This window comes from Dasypus novemcinctus, chromosome 3, assembly GCF_030445035.2.
Source record: "Dasypus novemcinctus isolate mDasNov1 chromosome 3, mDasNov1.1.hap2, whole genome shotgun sequence".
NCBI classification, from domain to species: Eukaryota; Metazoa; Chordata; class Mammalia; order Cingulata; family Dasypodidae; genus Dasypus; species Dasypus novemcinctus.
In genome coordinates, this window is record NC_080675.1 from 78,433,412 (window position 1) to 78,448,035 (window position 14,624).

Consider the following 14,624-nt stretch of genomic DNA (forward strand, 5'->3'; position numbering starts at 1 on the left):
GAGGCTTAAGGGAACACAAGGGTCAGGGGGAGGTTCATGCTTTTTGGAATGACCAAATGCTTTACCCATATATCTCTCTCATCACAAAAGACTGTCGAAATGTACCTCTGCCATGGTTGCTGGGCACTGGGATAATGCATACAGTCAACACTCTGAAATGCTTCTTAGAAGAGCACTTGAATCATAACCTAAATTTTTGGGAGGGGCAGTTATTTCTTATCCACTGTATCTTGATCAAACTTCAGATAGCCTTAACCTAATATTTGAAAAGTGAATAGTTTAGACTCATTTGTTGGGTTATTGCTTCACAGTGGGGTAATAGCCAAACAGTGACAATCAAACAGAGAATTTTGCAAGCAGGGCACCTCTGCTGGCAGCAGCAGCCCAGGGTGGCAGCTGTTCTGGATGAAACTTGTGACCTTGACACTGAGAGAATGGAGGGGAGGCTTGAAGGGTGAGGATGGGCCCCAAAGTCTTCTTAGACAATAAGTACAGAATGTAGAACAGTAGAATAGGTAACAGGGCAGTGGGGTGAAGAACTTTCTGGCGACTTCAGAACTCACACACATGCATACCCAAACACATCCCATACTCTGAGATCGTTCTGTTCACAGGGAAGAAGCAGGCAAGAAGTTTTGAACTTCTTCCCTAGATCCTTTGCTGGCTGCCTCTAAGGGCCTGCTGCCCAGTATTTCCCCTCTCCTTCCCCTGCACTGGTCCCTGACCCCTTGCTGCCCTTGCATTTGCTCATTCATTGCTGAGTCCCACTTTCTTCTCATCTCCACCTTAGTGCCTGCCCTACAAGTCTTGTCTCCTCCAGTGGTGGTTCTTGGGTCGCTCTTTCCACTGTACCCTTCCATCTGTCACTCTTGCCTAACCTGCCTCACCAAGGACCAGTGCTGGTTCACTGGGTCTAGGGACAAGCTAGTAATAAAGTAAGCTAACTTTATTCAGTCCTTATTATGTGCCAGACACTCTTATATCTGATTTTATATGTATTATTTCTTTTATCATCTTAGTAACACTTTGAGATAATGTGTTTACAGATAAGGAAACAGAAGCACAGAGAGTTTAAGTAACTTGTCCAAGGTCACACAGCTATGAAGTTTCAGAGGTGAGAGTCTGACTTCAAACCCCATGTTAACCTCTATATTGTATGCCTCATCTGTAGGTTTAGATGAAAAGGACCAGGAGCACAGATAATTAGTGTGTGCCACTAGGGTCAGAAACCCAAGCAGTGTTGGGTATCAGAAGAGTCAGAATTCAGGCCTAGCATCTAGGCATTAAGCCCAGAGCTAGGGTAGACAGAGAATGGCCTCCATTCTAGGCCATTGGAGGCTTTCTTAGGGGAAGGCCCATCCAAGGAATGACTGGGCAAGGCTGGAGGAAGAGGAAACACTAGGCTGGTGGGGAAAGGGGGAGATTAGGGCTGTATCTGGCCAGCCCAGTGGCTCCCATTGTCTTGCTTGGACCCACATTAGCAGCCCTAATGCCAACATCTCAACTCCTTGCCCTGTTCAGGTATATTAGAAGCTGTGGTAAACTCTCAAGTTATAAGATTCTTTCTCTTGACGGAGAACCTGGCACAAGCAAGAATGGAAAGGATAGGAAGGGAGATTTGTGGGGAACTGCAGCCTATCAGAAGATAGCTGCACATTAACACAGTATTTGCAGACTTAACATCAACTCAACTGGGATGTGCCAGTCATTAGCTGGCAGACTCTGTCATCTGTCCATGGCAATACCAAGATGCAACACCCTCATTAAAGAAATAAATGCATTTTTTACAGATCAGATAGCCTGCATTACAGAGCAAGTGTTCTAGTTAGGATGGGCTGCACATCATTCTAGAGGTGACTGATGCTCATGGACTTTTCAAAATGGACTTTTCAAAACATCTGAAAAATGGGGAAATACATTTATGCCCTAGGAATTAGCAGTCATGGAAAAGCCCTGTGAAATAAAAGCAAGAAATAAGCTCTCAAGGTTGGTGCCATCTGACCTCTGTAGTTGCCTTTTCCTCTGTTCTAAGACATTTGAGTATGCAGGCCACATCTGTAGGGCTAACCTTAGCAGAACAGTGATTCATTTTTTCTTGGTAGAAGACTGCATCCAAGCCATCAGTTTGTGAATGTCTGCTATTATATGAGAATCTAAACACAGTGGGCTTGAGAATCTATGAGTAGAGTGATATCCGGAGTTCTAGAATTCTCCCTGGGTGCTGTTGCCATAACAGTCCTCTAAGTTCTGTGATGATTCTGGCATAAGGATAGGAAAACCAGAGATGTTGGCGCTCCTGGCCTGCCCGCATGGTCATCAGAGTCAGGGGAGGTCATCAGCTGTGCCTGAGGCTCAAGTCGAGTTGGGTTTCATACTGTCTTTAACAAATTTTTCTGTGGAGTACAAGAAATAGCCCCAAATCTTGGCTAGTCAAAAGCATCTAGACCTTCTTTTTTTTTTTGGCTAATAAAACTTTGCCACTATCTTGTACATATAAATGTTAGTAAGCATAACATGTGTTTCTTCTAATGGAAAGAAGACTGCCAGCACACAGGAGGCCTGGATCCTTTTCCAGAATGTAGGATCCTGAATGATTCATTCAACTTCTCTGGGGTTCTTTCCTTGTTTGTAAATAGTGGACTTGCTTTCAAAAAATTCAAAGACAACCTCTTAATTCTAAAATCCCACAACTTTGTCTTTATCCCCAAATATTCATGATTGAATAAATAATATGTGATTTCCAGCATGTTCTCATATTATCAAGTATTTTTTTTAGAAATCACAAAGAATAAAAATATTGCTGACACAATGCTATTAAATAATTTGGACAATACTCCACTTTTTTCTACTATTAATCTCTGACCTAATTTGGATTATGAGTATCTTATTTTAAAGGTTTATTTATACACACACACACACACACACACTGTTTGCACTCACTGCTGCTCTCTGTGTCCATTTGCTGAGTGTTCTTTCTGTGTCTGCTTGTCTTCTCGTCTCATCTTCTCTTTAGGAGGCATCGGGAACTGATCCAGGACCTCTGACATGGGAGAGAGGCACTCAATTGCCTAAGCCACCTCTACTCCCTAGTCTGCTGCATCTCTCACTGTCTCTCCTCTGTGTCTCCCTTTGTCACATCATCTTGCTGCACCAGCCCTCCACAGGAACAGGCCATCAGCTCTTCACGGTGCAGGCCAGCTTGCCTTTACCCAGGGCCTCCTATATGGTAGATGGGAGCCCAATCACTTGAGCCACATCTGCTTTCCTGAGTATCTTATTATAAATTGTTTAAGTGCCTATTAATATTCAATAAAGTAGTTTAACAATAATAGTAATACAATAATGTGATATTGTTCATTACCCATAGTAACTGAGTCAATACATACTTGTTTGGCAACTATCAGTGGAAGTGAATTGGGAGAGGGATGAGAGGGGAGGGTATAATTATGCAGATTGGGCCTAATTCCTTGTTTCAATTGTTCTTGTAGTTTCAGATGAGCTTTCACAATATTCCTTCCCACAACTGCTGTGTCATTTTTCTTAGATATTGTCAAAATAGCTGCCTTGCATCATCCCAGGTGAAAATAAAAATTTTCACCAAGGATCAAAACATCCATTTTTTCCTACAAAGTCCATGGCAGCATTTTCTCTATTACTATTATAATTATTGAGAAATAAAGGTGCAATATTAAATATTTTCATTGATAGGAGCTGTAGAATTTTTGCTTTTTTACAAAGGGGGGCACACAATATGGCTCTGATTACCCATAGATTGCATGTGACAACCAAGGCTTTCAGTGAATGGACTTTCGGCTGACAAGCTCTTAAAAGGTTATAAGCTTGGCCCCTAGCCCTTGAGCATGGTAAATGTTTGCCATGGATAGCAGCCTTGAAAACCCTATGGCCTATAACAAAAGGAATATTTCCCCCTCCCCCCCCCCATTTACAGGGTCAAACATATGCAGCCTACTTTCCTGTCAGCCCCGGCACCACGGACAAGTTCCTTTCATAGTGCAGCATACATAAAGACTGTAATTATCAGCTGCAGGTAGCTGCCACCTGCCCATGGAATACACAGAGATGGAAAAAATATGGAAGAATCTGTAGGAACAATGCTCCTTTTGAATTGACCCTGAGAGGCTCTGACTCTGAGGGTTTTAGAATAGGTAAGAGTTTTAATCAGCCACCTTTTGCTTACTGAACTGGCAATTTCAAAGTCAGAAGGTAATCTTACACAGACAATTATGGCTTCAAGAACTTTCCTAACATATTCAAGGAAAGCACAGCTCCCTCAAATTTCATATTACTGTATTCTCTAGGCCAACTGCATGCTACTTTCAGAGCTATGATCCATTTGTCTGGTATTTATTTTGGTATTTAATTATGTAGTGGATGCTGTTGTGTGCTACCAAGTTCTACTTTCAGAACCAAAGCATTTATTCTCTCAGTCCTAGGAGTGTTGTCTGCAGAATGTCTATAGCTACAACCCTCTCCAGGAAGTGCCTTCAGCCTAAGGGACATGCCTCGCCCAAGGTTACACCTCTACCTGGGTTAGTTATATCTAATGATTTTTCCATGAAGTGGTACCAAGGCCCGAACATTTAATTCACTTCCCACCTGAAGGGGCCATCCCACCTTCAGAGCTCCCCAGGGAATCAGCTGAATCTATTGTGACTGAATTGTACTTCAACTTAACCTTCTGCTCCACCTGTCTGCCTCATTTCCTTACATGGTTAGTTATTGACTGCATTCCCCAATAAAATCTCTGCATGTAACCTAAGATAGATTCAGGAGATTTTTATGTTTAAAATACCTCTATTTTTTTTCATAAAAACTTCAGATTAGTGATCAGACATTTCAATGACTGTCTTGGATTTAGGCTTCTGGAATGAAAGGAGCCAACTAACTATTGCCAGCGCCACCTATGATCCTAGACTGGAATAGTTGGCGACTTGCTGAATCCATTAGACCTTTTCTACAACTCTCAGATCAGGAAAAGCTAAAAGTCAACATTGCTACCTGTGGAGGTTTGAAGCTGTATGTACACCAGAAAAGCTTGTTATTAAATCTAATCCATTCCTGTGAGTGTAAACCCATAGTTATGCAAGGCCTTTGATGAGGCTACTTTAGTTAAGGTGTGACCTATCTCATTCAGGATGGGTCTTAATCCTGATGGGACTGGAGTCCTTTAAAATGGAATAAATGCGAAGAGAGAGAAAGCTTCAAGAGGCAAGAAACTGAAATTCAACAAAACCGGGAAGAGTCGCGAAAGACTAGGAGATGCAGCAATGTACCTTGCCATGTGGCACAGAAGCCAAGGATTGCTGGCAGCTGGACTTTGGAAAAAAAGCATTGTCTTGATGATGCCTTGATTTTGACATTTCCCAGTCTCAAAACTGTAGGTAATAAATTTCCATTGTTTAAGCCAAACCATTTCATGGTATTTGCTGGAGAAGCCTAGGATACTAAACTACTATTCACAATCCTTCCCTTGTTTTTAGTCACTTTAACATTTATCACACATGCTTAAAATGCTGTATGGATGAAATTGCAGCTGCTATAAGAGTGATAAGACAGAAACCAGGCTGCCATTTATCTTGTTCTTCAGATGCCAGGGAGATGGATCTGAACGGAGATTAGAGAAGGCCTGAAGTCACATCCAATCCATTCTATCTCAGGGGAAGGAGTCCGTCCTGGTCATCATCAAGCCAGAGAAGACTGAGAAGGTCAGGTCACTTTCAGGGATGGCCTTGGGACTTATTCTTTTACCCTGGAAGTGCACAACAGTATTTTGGAGGTAATAAACTAAAGCAAGCAAGTTCTCCGATTCCCTGAGAACTGATCCTAGCTTCCCTGAGTCATCTGTTTTGGGAACTCTGCAGAACTGGGCTAGAGCAGAATTTAGCCATTCTCCAAGACTGGGGACAGGAAGGTATATGAGGGCACAGTTGCTTACTTGACTACCTTCCATTTTATGCTTTTAAGTAGAGATTGAGCTGATGTAACTCAATTGTGCCCCAAAAGGTTCTTTTGTTTATTTTAGGACTCAACAAATCACACTGAAATGGCTTCTTGCTCCTCTTAGTGTTGAAGGGATTCTGTGTGGCAATCTTTCCCTATTACTACTAAGCATTTATTGAATTCTAGCAGTATAAGAGGGAAAGCCTCTGACCCTTAGGTTTTTGCAGTACAGGAAATAGGACACATATGCTGTATCAGTACTTTCCATTGTCCAACTGATTACTTTCAGATCATTGCCCAAATGTTGTTTCAGATTACCAGACTTACGTGAAATACTCACCTAAACATTCTTCTGGAACAGATTCTTTGTTTTTTTGTTCTTTCTCAAACTGCTTTATTAATTAAATTATTTTTATTTATTATCTACTATAGAAAATATTTTTTCTATAAATAAATATTTTTTATCATTTATTTTTTATTATTTATTATTACCCACTTTTGTAGCAAAACAACTTCTCCTGCCTGTTAAAAAAGTTACTTGCATTTAAAAATTTGGTGACATATTCATATGGTTGAAACATCAAATAACTATGAAAGTATACAGTGCAATCCCCTTCTGCCTCTATTCCTTACCTATTCAGTAAAGTTCTTCAAATCACCCCCCAAAAATACCAAAAAAAGGCAGTGTTTTCATCCTTTTGGGGAGCATATATACACTTGGCAATTTTCACTTAACAATATGCTGTACACATCTTTTCTTAATTACTTAACTGTCAATAAAAACTATTCTACTTTAGGAATCATTAGAATATGTACCAAGGGACCTTTAGGAATTGATGGGAACTTTTAAAGATGATACTATAAGGGGAAAAGGGGGAGCTTCTTAGGGCTGAGCTGGATGTGGAATCTTTCTCAGATGGGATTCAATAACTCGCAGAAAAACTGAAGAGGAAGAAAAAAAAATATGAGAGCAAATCAACCAAAATCATAGCATTAAACACACACATACACGTGCACACAAACACACTGAACACTTAAGCCTCAGTTGCAACACACAGAAAAAGAAGGGCTCAGAGTCTATTATTTCAGTGGCTAGAGTAGAAGCCACACTCCTGGGGTGAAACACAATAACCTGCATTAAATGCAAGATAGTTGACCCGGGCTAGGTCGCCTGTGGGGCAAAGGCAAAGTCAAGGCTTTTGAGTAACCTTAGTTCAATGAGTGATAGAAAGCAGAAGGGAATGATTAGTTTGCAACAGTAGAAAGGATATAATACTGGGTCTATACTCAGGGAGAGAGGGGTCAGAGTGCACACACAGGCTTTGGAGTCAGACCAAACTGTGCCTTTGGGAAAATTACTTAATTTCCCTTAACCTAAATTTTCTTATCTGTGAAATAGGGTTAATGATAATAACCATTTATGGGGTTATCCTAAATGATTAAATGAGATAATGTATAAAAATTGCTCAGCCAAGTGCCTGGCACATAGTATCAGGTCAATACATTTTCAGTTGCATTATAATTATTAAGGTTAATATGGGAGATTTCATAGAGGTCAGAGAGAATGAGAAAAGTCTGCCCCAACTGGAGTGGTGAACTCAGGGCCTCAGGGAAAGCCTTCTTCCCCAGGGAGTAGGACACCAGAAGCACTGAGAGGTGACGGGAAGTGAGCACAGTCTTGAGGGCTAAGTTCGAAGGACTTGACTTGTGCCATCAGATGGAGGTCACTAGCAAGAAATGACTTATTCCTCATTGCACTGGAAGGGTAGAAGATGAATTTTAAAATGGTATGCCTGGTAGAGTTGATATTTACTTAAATTAGAGTGCTTAAAGCTGTTTGGAAAATCTAATATAAGTATTAATAACTGCAAATGCTGATGTAATAGGAAAATAATTGTTATTTTTAATACATCTAGCCCTGCCTCCTCTTCTAAGGTGTGTGTCCTGGTAATGGGATATCTACTCTGGGTCTGAGATGTGTGGGCAGGCAAGTTTGGAGGAAGAATCTGGGAAAGGGCTGAACTGTTCTGCATTTTAGAGGGAGGAAGCTTTTGAGATTGGAGCTCAATAGGGAAGAAGAACCTCAGGGAAGAAATACGTCTGATGAGGATTTTTGGGTAGTTTCCCTGCCCCTGATATCTCTACCAAATCTTCAGTGAAATCAACATTGCTGACTAGTGCTCGCTGTGTGCATGAATCCTTTCTGGGGGATATGAATAGGTACTGAGCTTGGTGTTAACACTGATGAAAGGTGAAAACAGGGTCGGCATGTGCGGGAAGCTGACAACAAATTCCTGATATTCTTAACGTTGTGACTGATGTCCATCCCTTAAAAAAGGCCACCTTGAGTGCCTGCTGGATTGATTGAAAGGGCACTAGGTAGAAGGTGTAGGGGAAATAATGCTTCTATGTCTATTCATTCACACAACAGATATTTATTGAGCATCTACTGTGTGCTGAGTTCTGTGCTATGAGTTAAGGATACAATGGTATTAGAGTCAGTGTATCAAGAAACTCTCAGTCTAACGAGAAAGAAGGATGAGAAAATAGTGTGGTAAGTGATCTGAGGGGGGAAAGGCAGAGAGGACTATGGAAGCATGTAGAAATGTGTTGGAAAAGGTGCCAAAACAAAAGAAAAACCCAGTGTTGGTGAGTTCATCTTACATACCATTGGACAACATAAGTATTGCCTTGTGGACTGAGAACCAAAGATGAAGCAACTGAGACACAACCTTTCAAAGAAGAGGCAGAAGTATTTGAATATTGTTCTTTTTGTCTCTTGGTTTCCCCATTCCCCTACCCCCCATTTCATCTCATAGTGTCTATGTTTTCTTTCCAGAGGAGCCTACCCCCAGAGAGAAACCCTGCAATATACTATAGAACTGGTGAATTTTCAAAATGGGTTTGAAAAGAAAAAGGTGGTTAATTAATAAGCAAGGAATAGACTCTTTATGTGACAGGTTAGTTCTGTCCAAGAGCAATACAGCATGTAGCCAAATTGACTTCATAATGAGCTCACTTCTTTACTATGCATTTTAAGTAATATAATTTCTATAACCAGAGCAGAAGAATTTCAGAACAAAGAATGATGTCCTTTGGGTACATTGTTATTCAGTAAGAACAGGGGCATGAGATATCTAAATTAAAGAGACATTTTAAATTAACATACCGAAATTTATACATTTCAGACGAGTAGTGTCTTTGATATACAGGTTTGGGAAGATGTATATTTATTTTAGCATTTCGGAAACTTTTCTAAATCTTTTTGAGATTTTCTTTAGACATAGAATTCAAACCAAGATACAAGCAACATTATTTCACATTGCTGTGAGGCAGTATGGTATAAGTGGGAAGAATCAGAAGGACCCAGGTTCCAGTCCTGCCGCTGGCATTTGCTTGCTGTGTGAACTTGGGAAAGCTTAGCCTGTCTCTGCCTCAATTTCCTCATCTTTAAAATGGGACTAATAATGTCAAGTTTTTCAGAATTTCCAGGAGTAATGAGATAATGAAGTTCCTAGTACAGTAATTGGTACATAATTATTGCTCAATAAGTCTTCCCCCTCCTCCTCAGTTATTGTCTAGTTTTATATAGTTACCAAAAATATTTTCAAACAACTTATTTATTATTCTGAAATGTTAAAGCTTTGCCTCAACCAGCGATCTGAAAGGAACATGTTCACATTTGACTTCTAGGAATTTTTAAAATAGAAATAAATCAATATGCATATGAAAACGTATAAGGATATTAATCAGAGCATTGCTTATGAAACTGAAAAATTATAAAAACATTCCAATCTTAATAGTAGAAGACTGTGGTACATCTATATAGGAAAGGGCTATCCAGTTGTTTTAAAGAATGCTATGTCTATACTAACACAGAAAGGTATTCAAGGGACATTTTTCTCAAATAAGTTGTAGAATACTATATATTATGTAGTCTCATTCCTGTTAAAAATAGTTTAAACACATACATTTTAAAAACCCTGGGAGGATTTACTTCAAACTGTTAACAGTGTGTTTTGGGAGGAGTGGGCCAGGGAAATTGTGGGAGACTTCCATTTACTAATTGTATTTTTGTATAACATTGAGTTACTTACCATGAATATGTAAATGTATTACTTTCGTAATTAGAAAACAAGAGAAAAGAAGGGGAAAAATATTACTTCCATACTTAAGAAAATGACAATAAAAGGGAAATAGAAAATGTTTTAAGCAATTCCAGAAGTAAACATTCAGAAGAAGTCACTGCATTGAGGGTCTAATGCTCATTTGGAGAATGTGTAGCTCTTAGCACATTGTGAAAAAAGCAGGTCTTTCAGTTTAGAGTCATACCTACTATACATACTATAGTTATATGCTATAGCTCCATTTATAGTTTTTTTTATATACATAGTTTTTTATAATTATCTTATATATAGAGAGAATAATATGTAATTATGCTTTCCAGGTAAGACACTACTAGCGTTGTGTGATTTAAGGGTACTTGGGAAGACCTCCCAGCAATTACTCCCTTACTGGCCTATTAGGATACCATCAAAGAGCTTAATTTTTTGGATGAGGGGATTGTCTGATACTAAAATGCTGGAATGAGGGCCCCTCCTTGTGTTCCTAAGCATCCTATATATCTCTGTTGGAAGAGTCTTGTGGATTTTAATAACCTATTTTTGTAGTACAAGAAAAATCCAGTATAGCTTAAATATTAAGGCACTGCACAGTACCTTATAATGTTAATAAAATTCAATGTGACTCTTGCTCACAAGCATGCAGAGAATATCTCCAAGATTAGGAATTTTACCAAACAGAGGGAGGAGTTGTAACTCAGTGTTACAAAAAGTTTAAGTTTATTTTTGTGAATCCCAAAAAGAGTAATGTTTGTTTATAAACTATTCTTCAGGGTGTGATACCCTTTGAATATATTGGATTCAGTTGAGGAGACCTTGATTAAATTACCTGCTAAGATTAGGGCTTTGATTTGACCACATAAGTAAGGTGTGACTCAGACTGAGTCCCCACCATCTTGGTGGGCTGACATAAATGGACACTCACTCAAGAAGACATACAGTGGAGAGAACTTTGTCATTTTGATCCTGCCATGTGATAGAAAGGAGAAGACTCAAACAACTAAAGCCCTGGGGAGAGATGGACCATTTGCCTCAAAGCTTATAGCTGACCTTGGGAAGAGAGTTGAGACTGATAACAAGAAATCCAGAGCAGAAGACTGAAACCCAGCAGAGCTCGCCTGTCATCTTGCTCCAACACATGGCAGCTGACTTTGGTGAGAATGCATCTCTTACGGTACTGGAGCAGGCTAGTTTTGGGAATGAAAAGACGAATCTGGGACCTGGCAGAAAACCACAGTTGTGAAACACGTGGAAGAACCTCCCAATAATTCCCCATTTGGAATGGGATTTCATCTGGGAAATCAAGGAAAAGTCCTGGATATTCTCATGGGACCTTGCCATTGGGACCCGATGGGGAAGTGATAGGAGGGGTAACCAATCAAAACAGCAAACAGCTGGGCTCCTCCCCTGAACATTATTAACGGGGTAATTAATGGTTCAAAAAGCAAGCGCAGAAGTTAAACCAACCCTTTTTTATCCTGTTATGTTCTTTCGCTCCCGGACCAGCATGCAAGTAGACCTGGGGATTTGTAATCTATAATGGGGATTTGTGGTCTGTAAATTAGCCCCTTTTCTGCCCTTTCCCCACCATTTTCCTCTCTGCCTGGACCAACCAGCAAGTATACCTGGGACCCATAATCTGTTATTTTCTCTCATTTTCTTAATAAACTGGCATGTACTTAAATTGTTTTTTTAACATAGCAAGAACTTAGAGAAAATCTGGCAACAGTATCCTGAGTTGGGACTGTAAGCTTTTACTCCAAATAAATACATTTTATAAAAGCCAACAGATTTCTGGTACTTTTCATCAGCACCCCTTTGGCAGACTAATACACTGAGGGTTAAGAATTAATAAATAATTATGATTACAAAATCATTATAAAGATGCATTTATTTTATAAAACTGCAAAATGTTAACAGCTAAAATTACTGAAACTAGCGGGATTTAGCCTAGACCTGCTGTTGTGATGGTCATTCTAAACAGGTCTCCCCCGTTTACGGGTTTTCTAGACTTAGTCTCACTCTTGTACATGCTTACTATTGTGATAATTATAGACTGAACTTACCTTTGTTAGTGGTAAGCATAAACCCTTCTGTATAATTGCCATTGAGATGGTAACCACTCTACCTTCTGTTGTTTGAATCCATAAAAACTCCTGCTCCTCTAGTTCAGGGAAGGCAGATTTGAGACACCCTGGCTTCCTGTCCTTCCTTCAGCATTAATAAAACTGCTCTCTCTCATGACCATCTCTATGTGGAGTCCAATTCATCTGTTCCTGGCAAGAACCCAGAGGGACCTCTGTGGGGTTTCCTTCCTTTTCTCCATATCTTGGCTCCTTCTGGGAAGGGACTATGTGCTGATAGGTCTGTTCCTCAGTGCGTCCACAAAGCTAGGCACACAAAAGACTCTCAGTACATTTGCCAATTGAATGAATGCTTCTAGGAAAGACATTTTAGGAAAGAGTTCTGGTTTCCACTTCAACTATTATGAAGTTGAATTGAAGAAATATATGTGAAGGCATTTTGTAAACTATGAACTACATAATATACAAAAGTACATTATAATTATTAGAATGCAAATTATTTTCTCAGATAATTTCCAAGTTACATTATTATTACTGTTATTAGAATGCAACTCACCATTATTTTTTCAGATTATTGCCAAGTGGTAGGTTTTGATGGGTGGAGGTATTGTATTCTGAGTCTTCTTTACATGAAAATGACAAAAATCTCTGACCATCCCCTGGCTTTGCATTCCAAAGAGCCTAGCTTCTTGCAGTAAAGACTGTCTGCTGTGAAAGAAATTAATGAAGAAATGTTTCAATTTTGAAAAAAATAGGCATGAGTGAATGAGCAAGGATTATATAGGAGCAAGGTATAGGAAAATACATAAAGCATGTCCTGAAAGCCTCAAATAGTACTTTTCATCTATTCCAGAGACTCTGGTCAATGACACTGCTTTATGTAAGATGGAGTTCTTTGGCTCAGGGCTTTTGTCCTTTGAAAGGCATGGCTTTGCTCTCTGGGTTGCAAAGAAAATGTTTTAAAACTGGGATTTTTGTCATTAGTTTCCCAGGAAACCATTTGGGTTCTGATGCTAATTTGTGTACCTGACTGTTTTAATTGAAAATAGTGCTTGTTGATCTATGGGGAGAGGAAGCGGAGGGAAAAACTACTTTGGGTTACTGCCCACCAAGAATGCCAGGCTGGGTGTGCCAAGTCGATTCTCAGCTCCACCCAATGCTCGGTGCCAATTGGCACCAGGCTTCTCAACTGAGGTCGCCAGAGAGTGGGGAGGGAGAGGGGGGAATCATTTCTTTTTTCAGTACTGACCCCAAGAGAGCAGAGGTTGGGCCTAGTAAACACTCACTGCAGTCTGAGTTAGTTGAGGCCTGCAGACAGGCCTGAGCAAGACAAAGAGCTCCTGTCTTGGAATTGTTCTAAATTTCCTGCTTAAGAATTTTTTTAGTCTCCTCCCTTAGAAGGAATGATGTCCCTAGAGGGTGTGGATACCCAGAGCTTACCTCCACCAAGGCATCTACAAGTGAACTGTATTTACATTTCTGTGGTTTTTTTTTTTTCTTTTGGCCCTAGAATGTCTGTGATGATGGTATTGGAGCATGTGGCTTTGCCCTCCAAAGAATGCAGCATTCTCACTTAATGCCTTTGATATTCATTCCCTAGAGAGGTAGCTTATTTGTGCATTCACCTGCAAATGCCTGGCTGAGAAACAAGTTGTTATTTGCTGACATTCCTAATGTCTCCTTGTCTGTTTACAGCTCCCTGCAGGACCCTCACTGTTAGCCCTGGAACCCCACAGCTCTGTGCACTGCACAAAGGAGTCCAAGGTTAACACAGTTTTGGTAAAAAACCATTCAAGTGCCATGAGCCTCAGAAGCCAGTGACCACCAAGTATTAACCTGGACTAGGTTACTTTTTTCATTTACAAAGATTCTCACACATACCCCAATAGAATCCTCTATAGCCTAGAACTATGCTGTCTAATACTGTAGCCACTAGACCCTAGGCTATTGAGCTATAAGGCTTGTCTGTTTGAAAAATACATACTGGATTTTGAAGACTTAATATAAAAAAAAAAAAAGAGTGTAAAATATCTCAATAAGTTTTTAAATAGGTAACATGTTGAAATAAAATTTTGGATATATTGGGTAAAATAAAAACATTATTAAAATTAACTTCACTTGTTTCTTTTTACTTTTTTAATGTGGCTACTAGAAAATTAAAAACTACATACATGGTTCACATAATATTTACATTGGGCAGTATCATACATTGGACAGACTGAGTATCATAGTACGGGTCATTCCCTGAGACAATGTTTATTGAGCACCTAACGTGACAGAATAAGTAAGACTCAGAGAGTTCCCAGTCTAGGGAGGAGACAGACATGAGGCAGGTTAGAATAGTGAAAGGGGGAAGGCCGCTGGCCCAGCAGACAACATGCCCAACAGACAACAAGGCCCTATTCCAAACTCTATTCCAAACAGGCCTCACCACTGGCCCCCACCAATGGTGGGGTAA

At 39.9% G+C, this 14,624-nt stretch overlaps 2 long non-coding RNA genes across 2 annotated transcripts in view; one reads left to right on the forward strand and one right to left on the reverse strand.

The window, feature by feature from the left end:
• The window catches only part of LOC131277944 (uncharacterized), a 61,032-nt gene extending 55,094 nt beyond the window's left edge, over positions 1–5,938 (forward strand). Inside the window, exon 3 of the long non-coding RNA XR_009185020.1 lies at positions 5,609–5,938. This is a non-coding gene — a long non-coding RNA (uncharacterized lncRNA). The remainder of the gene's footprint in view (positions 1–5,608) is intronic.
• LOC139438669 (uncharacterized) overlaps positions 1–12,848 on the reverse strand; it is a 36,247-nt gene extending 23,399 nt beyond the window's left edge. Inside the window, exon 1 of the long non-coding RNA XR_011648371.1 lies at positions 12,723–12,848. This is a non-coding gene — a long non-coding RNA (uncharacterized lncRNA). The remainder of the gene's footprint in view (positions 1–12,722) is intronic.
• Between the last annotated feature and the right edge of the window lie 1,776 nt (positions 12,849–14,624).